This window comes from Mastomys coucha, unplaced genomic scaffold (assembly GCF_008632895.1).
Source record: "Mastomys coucha isolate ucsf_1 unplaced genomic scaffold, UCSF_Mcou_1 pScaffold1, whole genome shotgun sequence".
NCBI classification, from domain to species: domain Eukaryota; kingdom Metazoa; phylum Chordata; class Mammalia; order Rodentia; family Muridae; genus Mastomys; species Mastomys coucha.
The window spans coordinates 38,314,446-38,329,757 of NW_022196891.1; the positions used below are offsets into that span (position 1 = coordinate 38,314,446).

Genomic DNA, 15,312 nt, shown 5'->3' on the forward strand with positions numbered 1-15,312 from the left:
AAATGACTTTAATTAAATTGAAAAGTGATTATTTACTTATGTAGAGATTTTCTGCATCATTTCTTGCTTACTTTATTAATTTACTTGCCAATCCTTAAAATAAATATTTGATAGGAAAAAAAGTAGAATTCAGCTTCATAGCATAACGGTTTAGCAAAACAACATTTTGTTGATCCCTCTGGTATTTGATCTCCTAGTTATGAACTTTTGACCAAATTTCTAGTCCAAGACATTGACTTCCTCCTATGTAGCAGTGTTCATGTTAAGTAAGTTGTTGGTTATCCCCATAATCATCATGCCATTATCATACATGTAGGTTCATCTTATCAGGAAGGGCCATGACTGGGTAAGAGTTAAGAGTTTGTCCTCCCAGGAGTCTGTATTGCACTTTCTAGAAACATGTAAAATTTTGCTAAAATGTACAAAAATATAAAAAGTACTTAAAGAATCTGATATTTATTAAAAACAATATTCATGATATTTTATATATAGACATGTTTTTCTTACACATGAAAAATAAATATGCTATTTTTATCAAAATTTATATCATTAATGTGAACTCTATTTGTATGTGCTTTTATCAAGTCAGTTTTGTTTGCTTAACATAATAATAATAGATAAATGCAATAAAATGAAATAGAACATAGTACTTAAGCATGCTTAGATAATATATCCTTCAACCTTTGAGAATTAAGTGATTTCTCTGACCATTGTAATTGTGTGTTTGTATATGTGTATAAAAATTATTATCTTGGCCTGGAGAGATGGCTCAGCTGTTAAGAACACTGACTGCTCTTCCAAAGGTCCTGAGTTTAATTCCCAGCAACCACATGGTGACTCATAACCATCTGTAATGGATATTACCCACTTTTCTGGTATCTGTTCAAAGACAGCTACAGTGTACTAGTATAAATAAAAATAAATAAAAATCTTTTAAAAAGTTATTATTTTATATAATCACTAAGAATGCAAAGTTAGATTGAAACTTATACTCACATATTTTTCTCTGGAAAGCACCTAATTTGAACACAAGAAATGCAAACAGACAATTACTCACACTTTTTAAATTGGATTTTAGATGAATTTTAAGTATAAATATATTTTAAATATAAGTTTCAATTGATTTACTACAGATAATTTTAGAATTCTTACAACAAATGGGCAATTTACACTAATAATTTGTGCATCTGTCATTTCATTTTTATTTATAATATGCTTACAATAAATTGGTTTTGTTTTTCAAATGTTGATGTGCTAACATAACTTTTTCTTCAATATAGTACCTATATTTCTGTATTTTAGAGGATTTATTTTTTCACATAATTCATGATGCTACAGTTAATGATCTTGTTTCCTTCTTCATTTCATAATACCTTATGTCAGTCCTTCAAGAGAGAGATCATATGTACTGCATATTTCACAATGAAAAGATCAATGGACAAACTTTAAAACATTGTTTATATTAAATATATGTTGCTTTATATTGTTATAAATTTCAAAGATCCTAAGTTAAATCATTTTTAATGAACAGCATCCTCACTAAGAAGATGGCTACTCACCATCCTCACTAAGAGGATACCTACTCAGAAGGTAAGATTTTATTTGGTTTCGTAAGAAACCATTAGGCTATATTTTTAATTGGCTATGATTTTCATTCAACCTTAAATGAAGAAGAGACTTGCTGCTTAATGTCCTTATTAATATGTTAGTATCAATTTTCTGGATATTGCCTATTCCTGAAATGTATGTGGTTAAATCTTATTCTACTCTGAAATTTTTTAAGTATATACAAGATTGAACAGATTTTTAAGTGTCTAATTGGTATTTGCACAACTCCTTTGGTGAAGAATATGTCCACTTTTTTATTTTTATTTATTTTTATTAGATGTTTTCTTTATTTATAATATCAATTTTCCCAGTGTAATAATGTAAAAGCAAAGAAGGAAAAAAAATAAAATAAAATAAATAAAACAAAAACTAAAACAATCCTCTGTTCCCTCTTCCCTCCCCCTGCTCACTATCCCAGCCCCTCCTGTTTACTGGCCCTGGCATTCCCCTACACTGGGGTATAGAACCTTCACAGGGCCAAAGACCTCTCCTCCAACTGATGGCCAACTTGGCCATTCTCTGCTATATATATATAGCAGAGAATATATATATATATATATATATATATATATATATATATATATATATGCTGCTGGAGCCATGAGTGCCCCCATATGTACTCTTTGGTTGGAATTTTAGTCCCTGGGAGCTCTGAGGGTACTAGTTAGTTCATATCGTTTTTCATCCTAAGGGGCTGCAAACCCTTCAGCTCCTTGGGCCCTTTCTCTAGCTCCTTCATTCGGTACCCTGTACTCAGTCCAATGGATGGCTGTGAGCCTCTACTTCTGTATTAGTTGGTACTGTCAGAGCCTCTCAGGAGATAGCTGTATCAGGCTCATGTCATCCAGTACTTGTTGGCATCCACAATAGTGTCTAGATTTGGTGATTGAATATGGGAAGGTTTCCCAGGTGGAGCAGTCTCTGAATTGTCCTTCCTTTAGTGTCTGCTCCATAGTTAGTCTCTGCAACTCCTTAGATGGGTATTTTGTTCCCCCTTTTAAGAAGGAACAAATTATTCTCAATTTGGTCTTCCTTCTTCTTGAGTTTCTTATGGTTTGTGGTTTGTATTTTGTGTATTCCAATCTTCTAGACTAATATTCACTTATCAGAGAATGCATACCATGTTTGTTCTTTTGTGATTGGGTTACTCACTCAGGATGATATTCTCCAGGTCCATCTATTTCCCCAAGAATTTCATAAATTCATTGTTTTTAATAGCTGAGTAGTACTCCATTGTGTAGATGTACCACATTTTCTGTATCCATTCTTTGTTGAGGGATATGTCCACATTTTTACTATTTATTTAGGTTAATATATTTGTTGTTGTTTTCTTTCTTTAAGCAGATTTTGAATATTAAGCATTGTTTAGATCTATTCTTTACAAAGCCTTTCCAACATCTTTGGTATATTGTCTCACTTTCTTGACATAGTCAAGATATTTTAATTATAATTAAATTCTAGTAACCATTTTTTTCTTTATAAATCAGATCATTGGTTTTGTCTCTAAATGTTCTGTCACAATTACAGTCATTCAAATTGTTACATGTTATTTCATAACACTTTTGTAATTTTACACTTTATATGCAGGTTTGTGATTTAATTTGATATACTTTTGTGATGAGTGACAATTATAAGGTTTAATAATGTATAATCATATCTGTTCTTACAATATCACTTGTTGAAAAGCTTTTTGGCATCATTATAATCCACTTACTTTTTTATCTAAGTCAAGTTCAGCATATCCGATTGTTATTATCAAGGCAGCCTGAGGACAGAGAAGAGGAAATGATGGTAGATAGGACCCAAATACAAAATTCTGGGTCTGAGGGGAGAAGATTATCTTCAGAGTTTTCACTATTCACTTAATGGTATAAAATATCTGACATGTCTGGCATAGGTCTTTATCCAGGGAGTCAAAAAGAAAAAAAAAAAACAAAACATAGAGCTAAAGCTAAAGGGTATGAATGAAATTTTCAAGAGCTTAATACAAAGGGGCTATGAGTGAAAATTTCATGAGTCAGAAATGCCCGAGTTGAGCTTAGCTACTAACCCCCTTAGAGACCGGGCAATGCATTAATTCTGAAGCACCAAAAGTGAAGACAGCCATTTCTAATAATAAGTAACTCCATTGTGATTTCCTACAGTCAGGCCTCTAATATGTTTAAAAGTTGGCCAACATCTGTATTTCTTAGTGAATTGTCTTATTTTGAAATAAAGGGCTTGTATTTTTACATCACTTCCCCATGCTCATTCACAGACTCAGTGATCCTAGAAACCAAGCAAATTTGGGAATCGGATCTACTCACAGTCACGAATCAGCTTGTTCTAGGATTATGTGAAGGTTTTAGTTACATGAGTGAATAATTATTTAAAAAAAACTTTTGGTATACTTTAGCATCAGTTGATACTATTCTGCCCCAAATCTTTCCATGTACTAGAATTATCAACTCACAAAGAAAATACTTAGGATTTTAGTTGATATTGAGAAAGAATAGCTAAAACAAGCAAACAGAAGAACATGAAGTAAAAAGTATACCATTTGTGAATATTTATATATTTTAGAAGGTGGAACTAAAAAATAAAGTGAATGTGACACCTAAAGATCAAAGGGAGGAGTTGGAGAGAAATGACACTCATAAAGTGAGTTGTATAATAAATGAATAATAAATAGAAATACAGTGGCTAAGGAACTGAGAGACAAAGAAGGAAAAGGAGGGATGACATATGATGTATTCTGATAACTAATGGAGGAGGAATTTAAATGACATTGTTTGTGTTATAGAATACTAAGAATGTGATTACTATTTGATCTATGTAATACTCAGGGATTTAACTATATTAAAATCTACCTTTTCAACATATCAGACAGCTTTAAGAAGTTTTATCATTATTATTTTCATGCTGGAGGGGAGAAATCTGTTGGCATCCTTGTATATTGCAGAGAGTAGAGATTGGGTAGGTTCATATGATTGTCTCTGCTTTTATAAAGGAATATCATCATCAACCATTTACAGATTTTTTTCTAACTGAAAATTAACTCCAATAATATTGAATCTGATTTAGAGTCTCTGTCAAGAAGTCACGTGTAATTCTGATAGGTCTGCCTTTATATGTCACTTGGTCCTTTTCCTTTGTAGTATTTCTTTGTTCTATAGATTTTGTTTTCTGATTTTTATATGACACAAATATTTTCTTTTCTGGTCCAATCTAATTTGTGTTTGCTATATTTCTTGTGTGCTCATAGACATCTCTGTCTTTAGGGAATGTTCTTTGATTTTGTTGAAAAAAATTCTGGTTCTTGGAGATGGGTCTCTCCACCTACTTCTATTCCTATTATTCTTGGGTTAGGTCTTTTGTTGTATCACAAATTTCCTGGATGTCTTGTGTAAGGAATTTCTTAGATTTACTATTTTCTTTGCCTGATGTATTCTATTATATCTTCTATTCTCGAGAATTTCTCTTCCATTTCTTGTATTCTGATGGTGATGCTTACATCTCTTGTTTCTGTTCTCTTTCCTAGGTTTTCCGTATCCAGGATTCCCTCAGTATGTACTTTCTTTATTTCTCTTAGTTTTAGATCTTGAACAGTTTTATTCATTACCGTCTCCTGTTTAATTTCATTTTCCTCTATTTCCTTAAGGGATTTATTCATTTTCTCATAAAATGCCTCAATAGTCTTTATAAGGTCATTTTCTTGTGTTTCAATTTTATTAGGATTTCCAGGGCAAGTATGTAAGAGGGGAAAGTCATGGTAGTCTGAAGTACACTTGGCATTCTGAGAAACAACCCTAGATGGGATTTAAGCACGTTACTGTGATTAGACAGTAAAGTTATGTGTCTGCAGTATTGCGATGAGACAATGTCATTATACAGCAAATTTTATGTGTTAGTTTATATCTCTAAATAGTTTCAACACACTTTCTTGATGTTAAGTAAATGTCAATGTCAAGGCCTTTATATTTCAATGTGTCTCTCTTAATTTGTTTTGCATCTATGTACAATAAAAAGAAGTATCAATTTACTATATATAATTAAAGATAAAAGTGAATTTTAATCTATTCACAATCTACATCTAAAATTCTCATGTATACCTAGCAATTGCACATTAATTTGCTTCCTTTAAAGTGGATGATACTTTCCCATAAAGACAATTGCAAAATTGCAGGAGTGAGAATTCATTGTGAAATCACAGACAAAATCAATTATCTGCTTATGCAGCAAAGCTAAAAGTGACAAAAGCATCAGCAAGTACCTGAAGAGTGAATTTGCTGTATTTCCCTTGAAGTAGACAGGCATAGATTTCATTACATGGTGTTTCCATGGCACCTTATACTAGAACAGTAAGAAAAATATTGTGTACTTCTATTATTTGATATGACTGAGATTATCCAGCTTTTAATAATGTGAAATAATCACTTGTAAAACTTTATTTTTCCACATAAGCCTTTCTAGACATAATTTCTCACAACATCATACACACTTTTGAAGAGAGTTTGTACTGACCCATCTATTCTCTTGGTAAATTTCCTTTCTTTCAAAAATATTTGCAAGGCTTTAGGCTCTTTTAAAAGCTGTATCAAAATTCAAGAGTAAACACATAATAATTAAGAAATTAGATATTAAAATGATATTATCATAATACAGCCTGAGTGAGGAACTAGGGGGACTATAGTATTTACATATATGTACAAATAGCATTTATAATTATATACTCTGGAATTCTTTCTGAAATAATTTAGAAAAAACAGTTGTCTAATAATTGTTAATTTGTACATAAAGTATAAAAAATTTAATTTTTTATTAACTAAACATTAGAGTTAACCCAACATAGAAATATTACTTAATAATTAATTAGAAATCTTTGGGAATATTGGACTGGAGAAAACCAGAGCAGGGAATGTGTAGGTCCAAGAAAAAAATGAACAAACAAATGAATTGGTAAATAAATAAAACTAGCAACAACTATCTCTATAAAAATATAGTCTGGTGTATTGGGAGGGTCACTCATTTAAAGAGGTATCATATTTTATATATTTATGTCAATATGTGAAAGTGGATATAGAAAAGTCTTGGCAAAATCTCAAAGGGAAATAAATGTGATGATAAAAATGAGTAAAATTCAATCCAGTGTAAGAGAGAGTAAAAGAAAATTTAAATGTAGGTTAATCAACAATACAACAAGATTCATAAAATGTAAATTAGCTATTAACCTTTAAAAATTATTTGAAAAATATGTTTACAACTGTATCCAAGGGAATACTGACCAAAACAAAGACAACTTGTCTTAAAAATAAAATGGCAATAGGAAAGAACATTATATAGTCTTTTTTTAACCTATTAGAACAGTTTCTTTTCTTTTTTTTCCATTAATTTTTTTTATTTATTTACAGTCCAAATGTTGCCCCTCTTCCTGGTCTCCCCTCCAAGACCTCTTCAGCCCATACCTTCTCCCCTTTGGCTCTGAGAGGGTGCTCCATCATTCACCCACCCACCCCACTCACCCACCAACCTTCCTTCATCTTATCACCCACAGCATCCCACTTCCCTAGGGTATCACATATTCAAACAGTTTTAAATTTAATATCTTGCACTGTATCCAGGGTAATCTGGAGCTCACTCTATACCCCAAGTTGCTCTTGCATTTGCAATATCATCCTGATCTAGCCTCTTGAGTGCTGATTACAGAAGTGAGGTGACTTGCCAAGCAGTCTTCATGTGGTTAAGGTTGAGAAAAATATTTCTTTTAGTCTGGCAATTTCATTTACAAGGCTTAATACAGAAACTTTCAAATAATCACATAAAATAATAAGATAGCTGCAGAAAGAGACTAAGTATTATCTGATGATAGTATAATCCTGTCCTTTAATCTCAGTATAGTTCTAAATCTCAGTATATCTCCTAGGTAATCACTTAAATAAAGCATTGTAAATATATTAGAAGAATTCATTACTTTTCTACTATTAGTATTTTTTTCCCAAGAGAAAACCTTATAGACGCCCAAAGTGTATAGCACCAGCATGTGCATGCTGTAACAAAGTGGTATAATATTTATTTGTGAGAAATACCCACTGCAGGTTAATATAATGGGAAATGGATGGTGAATTTAAGCAGAAACAAAACAGTGAATCAAGGTAATGACTTGAGTAAAAGAGTTATGAGGATGTTAGGCAAGGGAAGTGGAAGGAAGGGCCATCTGCAGCCAGCTGTTTCTTAGGCAGCACTTTAGATGCGTGGATATCAATTTAATAGCATCCTGTGAGGGAGAAAAACGGCATGATCAGTGGTCAGTAATACCCTTTTAGGCAGGGGATTAAATATTGTAAAGAGAAAGTGTGTATCAAGCACTATAATGGAAAATGTCCAATCAGCATGTAATTCATTTTCAAGGTCTGGCCTTACACAGCTAGATTAAAAATAAACCAGTCTTCGGCTCTCTGTGGTAATAAAAACCCACAATCTGCTTATACCAAATTGCAAGGTTACAGCTGAACTGGTGGCAGTTTATGTGCACGGTCTCAAAGGTAAACGGTAGACTAACCAACAGCAAACATTATTTATTTCATCCCAATGCAAACCTTAAAGAAATATAGAAGGTGGATTCACAACAATAAATGCAGATGAGTATTACTCATTACTATCTCAGAAACATCTTTAGTTATAAATCTCCATATTAAGAGGCTTACTAAAGATTAAAGTTCAATATTTCCTTTGTAGTGGGTCCAAAAAAAATGGGGTACTTGGGTAATTTTTGTACCTGAAGCCACATCGCCTTGGCATAGGATATTGTTGGTCTTCTCAATAAAATCTTCAAGAAACAAAAGCCATGTGCGCAAGAATTTTCTTTCTTCCTCCCTCTCTCTCTATATATATATCCATATATATATATGTATATGAAATCTTTTTTAGCTTATCTCTTTTGTTTGCCAAGATCTCTCTTTTTACCTGTATTCTTTCTCCTTGTTCACTTTTTATCTTTTTTCTCCTAGCATCTGCCAAGTTCTCCTGCTTTCTTTAAATGCTGTATGCTCTCCTTAATGCTTATAAAGTTTGGGGTTTCCATTGAGTCTATATTTTTTTCTTTTAAAGCTATAATCATTTATTATATTTATACAAAATATATTTAGTTGTAAATAGTCTCTTCCAATTTTAGTAATTAAAGTTTATGTGTCTTTTAAAGTGATTATTATTAATTTTTTATATCCTCTCCCACGCATTCCCACCTTACTCCTCTATCATCCCCCTTCACTGGGGCAATAAGCCTCCATATGACCAAGCCTCTCCCCTCCCATTGATGCCAGATAAAGCAGTCTTCTGCTACATATTCAGCAGAAGCCATGGTCCCTTCCATGTTTACTATTCTGTTGATGGTTTAGTCTCTGGGAGCTCTGAGGGGTCCAGAAGTTGATAATGCTCTTCCTATTGGGTTGCAATCCCCTTTAACTTCTTCAATCCTTCCCCTAACTCTTCCACTGTGGTTCCTCAGCTCAGTCCAATGGTTGGCTGTGAGTATGTCCATCTGTCTTAGGTGATAGCAAGCCTGACAGAGGACAGTTACACCAAGGTTCCTGGCTTTAAGCCCTTCCTGGCATCAACAATAGTGTCAGGGTTTGATGTATGTACAAGGGATGTATCCTAAGGTATGGCGGTCTCTAAATACATTTTCTGAGTCAGTCTCTGCCCAATTTTTGTCCCTGCATTTTGTTTTTTGATAGGAACAATTCTTGGTTAAAGATTTTGAGAAGGATGGATGACCCAATCAATTAACTAGGGCCCATGTCTATCTACTGGAGGTGGTCTGTTCAGGTTCTATCTCCCCACTGTTGGGTATTTTGACTAATGTCATCCACATCCCAAGAGCCTCTTTTCTCCCTGATTTCGGGTACTTTCTAGTAGTTTCACCCATCCCACACCCCCACTGCTACATATTTCTATTCATTCATCTGACCCTCAGAACTTCTGTCCTGTTTCTTCACATATCTGATCCTGCCCCACTTTTCCCTTCACTTCCCCTTCTCCTGTCCCAACCAGATCCCTCTATCCCTCCCCCTCTCATGATTATTTTGCTTCCCTTTGTAAGTAGGATTGAAGCATATACAATTTCACCTTTCTTCTTGTTAAGTTTCATAAAGTCTGTGAGTTGTATCATGGGTATTCTGAACTTTTGGGCTAATAGCCTCTTATCACTGAGTATATCTCCATGTTCATGTAGCAATAGGATTAACATAGTAAACAGAGGCCATCTTACCAAAAGCAATCTAGAGATTCAATGCAATCCCCATTATAATTCCAACTCAATTCTTTACAGAAATAGTAAGAATAATTTTCAAATTCAACTAGATTTAAAAACTGAAGGAGAGTGAAAACAATTCTCAACAATAAAGAACTTCTGGGGGAATTATCAACCCTGACCTCAAAATGTATTATACACCAATACTGATAAAAAAAAAAAACAAAAAAACAAAAAAACAAAAAAACATGGTATTGATACAGAGACAGACATGTAGATCAATGGGATAGAACTGAAGACCCAGAAATAAACCCACACACCTATGGTCACTTGATCTTTGACAAAGCCAAAATCATACAGTGGATAAAACGAATGCATTTTCAAAAAAATGGCTATGGTCTAATTGGAGTTCTGCAGGTGGCAGCATGCAAATCGATTCTTTTTATCTCCTTGTAAAAAGCTTAAGTTCAAGTAGATCAAGGACCTCCACATAAAACCAGATACACTTAATATAATAGAAGAGAAAGTGGAGAAGGGCCTCAAACACATTGGCACAGAGGAAAATTTCCTGAACAGAACACTAATGGCTCAGTTTCTAAGATCAATAGTAGATAAATGCAACCTAATTAAACTGAAAAGCTTCTGTAAGGCAAAGGATACTGTCAATAGGACAAAATGGCAACCAATAGATTCAGAAAAGAGATTTACCAACTTTACATCCAATAGAGGGTTAATATGCAAAAATATAAAAAAACTCAAGAAGAAAGACTCCAGAAAACCAAAATGGGGGGTACAGAGCTAAACAAAGAATTCTCCACTGATGAATCTTGAATGGCTGAAAAGTACCTAAAGAAATATACAACATTTTTAGTCACCAGAGAAATGCAAATAAACACCCTGAGATTCTACTCTATACCAATCAGAATTGCTAAGATCAAAAGCTTAGGCAACAGCAAATGCTGGGAAGTATGTGAAGAAAAAGTAACACTCCTCCATTGCTGGTTGGATTACAAGCTGCTCCAACCATTCTGGAAATCAATCTGGTAGTTCCTCAGAAAACTGGAAATAGCTCTACCTCAGGAGTCAGCTATACCACTCCTGGGTATATACTCAAAAGATGCTCCAACATAATACAAGGACATGTTCTCCACTATGCTCATAGCAGCGTTATGTATAATAGCCAGAAGCTGGAAAGAACTCTCAACAAAAGTAGTACATTTACACAATGGGATACTATTCTGCTATTAAAACTGTTGACTTCACAAATTTTGCAGGCAAATTAATAGAACTAGAAAATGTCATCATGAATGTGGTAACCCAGCCTCTTTGAGTCTGCTTTAAAAATATGTATCAAGGGAAGTAAAAATCTTCAGACTGAATTTAGAGCCTTTGGATGCCAAAAAAAAAAGTAATAAGCTATTATTGAAAAAGAACATGTGTCCAGTTTATCTTTGTTATCCTGAGTCTTAGTGTAACTCCTTTGATGGAAACTGAGTTTGTGGTTAAAGATAAGCCAGCACTAGAATAGTTTTAAGATAATGAGAAATCTCCCTCTTAATAGAAATGGGTCTGTAATAATTTCAAGATATAGCACTACTCATGAGTTAGCTAAGTAGTTATACACCTAAATGTTGATTGACTAATTTTGTGTTAGTATTACATTATCCAAGGAATTTTTTTGTTCCTCCAAGCTTCATTGTTTCTTGGCTTATTATAGTCTTCACTTCAATGTGACCTTTTTTATGTATCACTAAATCACTGAATAATTTACTGTGTGCAATGGGTTTTCAGAAAGTCATGTAATATTCTATCAACCATTAACCTGAAAGATTGTAGTCCTTTTGGAAGGTATCCTACTTCTTCACTTGACTACAAAACAAATAAACAAACAAGCAAAATACAAAACAAAATATAAGCAAACAAGCAAAGAAAACCTAGAAACTACATTTACAAGATCTCCAAGATTTCTAGTATTCCAGAAAATTGCCACTGTGGTTAGCTAAAGTGAATTTATAATCAATGGAGGCAAGCTCTCCTCTTGATGAGCCATGGTGATCACTGTAAGTTGTTCTGAGAAATTATCCATTACAGATTGTATATATGTATATAAGATGATTTTCAGTATAACATGTTGTACTTAAATCAACATGTCTTAATTTTTTCTGGCCCTCTGATGAAATACAGCAGCAAAAGCAAATTCAAAGGAAAGGGTAAATTTTTGCTCACACCTCAAGAAATGGTGCATTTGAGTAGAGATGTCTGTGCACCAAGAGCTTAAAATAGCCTGTTACATTTATATCCTCACTCAGAGGAAAAGGACAATGAATGTCCATATGATACTCAAGTTGGATATATTAATTGAAATATGTAGACTTGTTCACTGTGGGTGAAACCATACCCTGATGATGATCCTGGACTGTGTATGTAGAGAAAGAACACAGAGTATCATCTCAATTAATGTATCCAACTTAATTTCTCAGAGTATTGTCTTTCAAGTGACTCAGTCAATAAATACTAACCACCACAACTTTATTCAACACCCCAAAACATAACTTTTACCTTGTCTGAAAAGGCTTTTAAATTGTTATATTATAACAATCTAACTTTTAAAGTTACCATAAACTTTAAAAGTCTAAAGTCTCTGAACTGTTTACATCTCTTAAAAAGCAAGTTAAGTACTTCTATTCTGTAATAGTAACAGAATGTTACATAGTGAACATTCTTATTACAAAAGGAAAATTTGGGATATGGCCAGAATTAACCTAGACAAAAGAATAAACTCCACAGAGAAAATGTTAAATCCTGAATTCCATCTCCTGTGTTTTGGAATCATCATGAACTTGGCTAGGCTCTAGAGGGTTTGAGTAGTACCACACTTCGAGCTTCACCATCTGTATCACACCTAGACTTTCTGCTTGGCCAGCTCAATTCTGTGGCTGCAAGTTCTTGGCAAGTATTGCACTGTCCTTGTTCCAGTATTCTGGGATCTCCGCAGTGCTTAGGTTTTATCTTCACAGCTTCATACAATGTCCTCTCAGGATCTCTTTGCAGAGATTACAACTCTGCCCTACATTGGTTGACCTAGGCTGCTCTCCATGAACCCTTTAATCTATCTTTCCCATCTCACTTAAAACTGGGAGAGATGCACCTTAGGACTGTGTCATCGAGATAAACCAAGGAAATAATCTGTTGAGCAGAGAAAGGTTGCTGGGCCTTACTCGTGTGGGCATAATGCAATCAATAGACTTAAGTGTTTTCCAGAAACCTGGAATCCCTTCTTTACTTGGGCTTCATCTAAGAATGAACAGAAGGAGGTAAAAAAGGAAAAGGCACTTTGCAAATATACAAATGTAGATAAGTGAGTGTTAGGTTTATATCAGATAAAGGCTCTTGCTCTTCCTGGCCCAGGGCTCTTTGGGGTTTGCAGATCAGGACAAAAGCCTACTCTTTTCCCCTAAATTTCTTTTTCCTTCTTAATAAACTGTCTTTATTTTTATTTATATCCATACATTATTTGTGCACTACTTGGTCTTGGGCTAAAAGAGCCCTGAATCAGGGGCCCTGGGAATTCAAATCTATGGCCAAGCACTAGCAATATTTTGCTTTGTTTTTCTCTTTACTTCCTTTTATATACTCCCCCAATATTAAACATGCATTTCCCAACATTCTGGGCTTTCTCACTGTTTCTCAGAGTTCTAAGTCTAAATCAGAAGTCAGCTTTTTCTTCTCTTCTCTCCTTCCAACAGCTGCCAGGATTTATAGCTTCTTGCCCCCATTTCCCACTAAAATCTAATGAAATTTTCCTTGGGTTATTTTTGAGTCAATTAACCAAATTATTTTAATAAATAGGCTAAAATCTAAAGGCTACCCAAAATTGTCTTGGTAACAAAATTGATGTCACCTGAACTATGCTGCCAAGTTCTGCCTGGACCATAACTATCAGTTTCTGTGTTGTGTCCATGGAGAAATGATTTTCTGGGCAGTATCACTTGAAGGGAAGGAAACCCCTAATACTCATGATTTCTTCCTTCAATTAAATTTATATATACACAAGACATAGTCTCCAAGAGAAGGCTTCAGCCCTCAGGACACCTTCCCCTTTTCATCAGTGTAGCAAGGAGGTTTGTTTTTTTAGCAGTGCTGTTATTATTAAGGAATATACTTAATTTCTCTGCCCAAACTGAGAACATTCTCTTTTACTCAAATTTCCTATACCAAATAAATTAGTCCTATACATCTATGCTCAGTTTTACTTAAGTTCTCAGAACATGGAAGGAAGGATATCAGATTCATGGCCAAAATATATAAATAACCCTTACATGGATGTTGATAGAGTCCTTATTTCTCTCTGAAACCTCAGGATTCACACAGCCTCCACATTCCTCTCAGCCTTGTTGCCTTCAACCTCCAATAAGAATGATCCTCTATATTCTGCTCTTCATGTTCACTGGTTTTTCTAACAAGAAAAACCAAAGGGTTAAAACTCATTCACATGACAGCCATAAAGCTTTCTCAAAGGACGAAAGCACTCCACAGTCATGCTTATTATGACAGCGACTCAGCTGTTGGATGCGTTTCCTGTATTGATTGTGTTCTGTTGCTATGATAAAACATTCTGACTAAAACCACTCAAGAAGGTTTAATTTGGTTATACTTCCACACAGATATGGTTCATCATGGCAGTGAAGCATTTCAGGTTACTGGGAAGGTATGTGATTGGAGTAGGAAGTTGACATGGCATCCATATGTAAAAGTGAAGAAACCTAGGAAGTTGAGCCAAACTGAGCTATTGAACCCAAAGATCCACTACAGTGAGAGCTTCCTCCAGGAAGGCTACATAACTTTCCCAAATCCTGTCACCAACTGGGAACAAAGCACTCAAGTATGAGATTATCAGGAACTTTCAAACCACATCCCTAACTTATTGATCACATAAAATCTTACTTTAATGGTAAGATTACTTGCAATTTACTTTTAGCTATATTGAAATGCACTTTATGCTCTCATTTGCTATATCCACGGTACTTTCTGCTAGATATAAATAAAAGCAAAGATAGCTCCTTTCTTTGGTCACGGCCTTATAGCCATTAAGTACTATGGTCTCCCTATCCTTCTGCCTCTTCTGATCTACTTGTTTGTGTCAAGTTCCACACATAAGTGCTAATATGTGATATTTGTTTCCGTATGTGGACTGTCTTTTTTTTTTTTTTGAACAATGTTTCACCAATTTACAGATCATTTCTTCTCTGTCCTCCATTTTGTTAAGAATTGTTTTAGTCTGATCGTATTTCATTTGTGTAGTTTTTTCCTTTTTTTTTGCACCTGTAAGATTATATTCCCCAAATAATTACTTTTTTCAGGTTATTGGTTTATAGTTGATCACATTTTTCTGTCTTATGTTTTGATGTGTTTCATTTATGTCTATTTATTTTGAGTTAATTTTAAATACATTTAGAGAGAAGATCTGTGGTGCTTAA

At 34.1% G+C, this 15,312-nt stretch overlaps 1 long non-coding RNA gene across 1 annotated transcript in view; it reads right to left on the reverse strand.

The window, feature by feature from the left end:
• LOC116070409 overlaps window positions 1-14,359 on the reverse strand; it is a 19,938-nt gene extending 5,579 nt beyond the window's left edge. Inside the window, exons 1-3 of the long non-coding RNA XR_004110377.1 lie at window positions 14,155-14,359; window positions 5,861-5,940; window positions 997-1,017 (exon numbers count right to left, since the gene is read on the reverse strand). This is a non-coding gene — a long non-coding RNA (uncharacterized LOC116070409). The remainder of the gene's footprint in view (window positions 1-996; window positions 1,018-5,860; window positions 5,941-14,154) is intronic.
• Window positions 14,360-15,312: the final 953 nt, after the last annotated feature.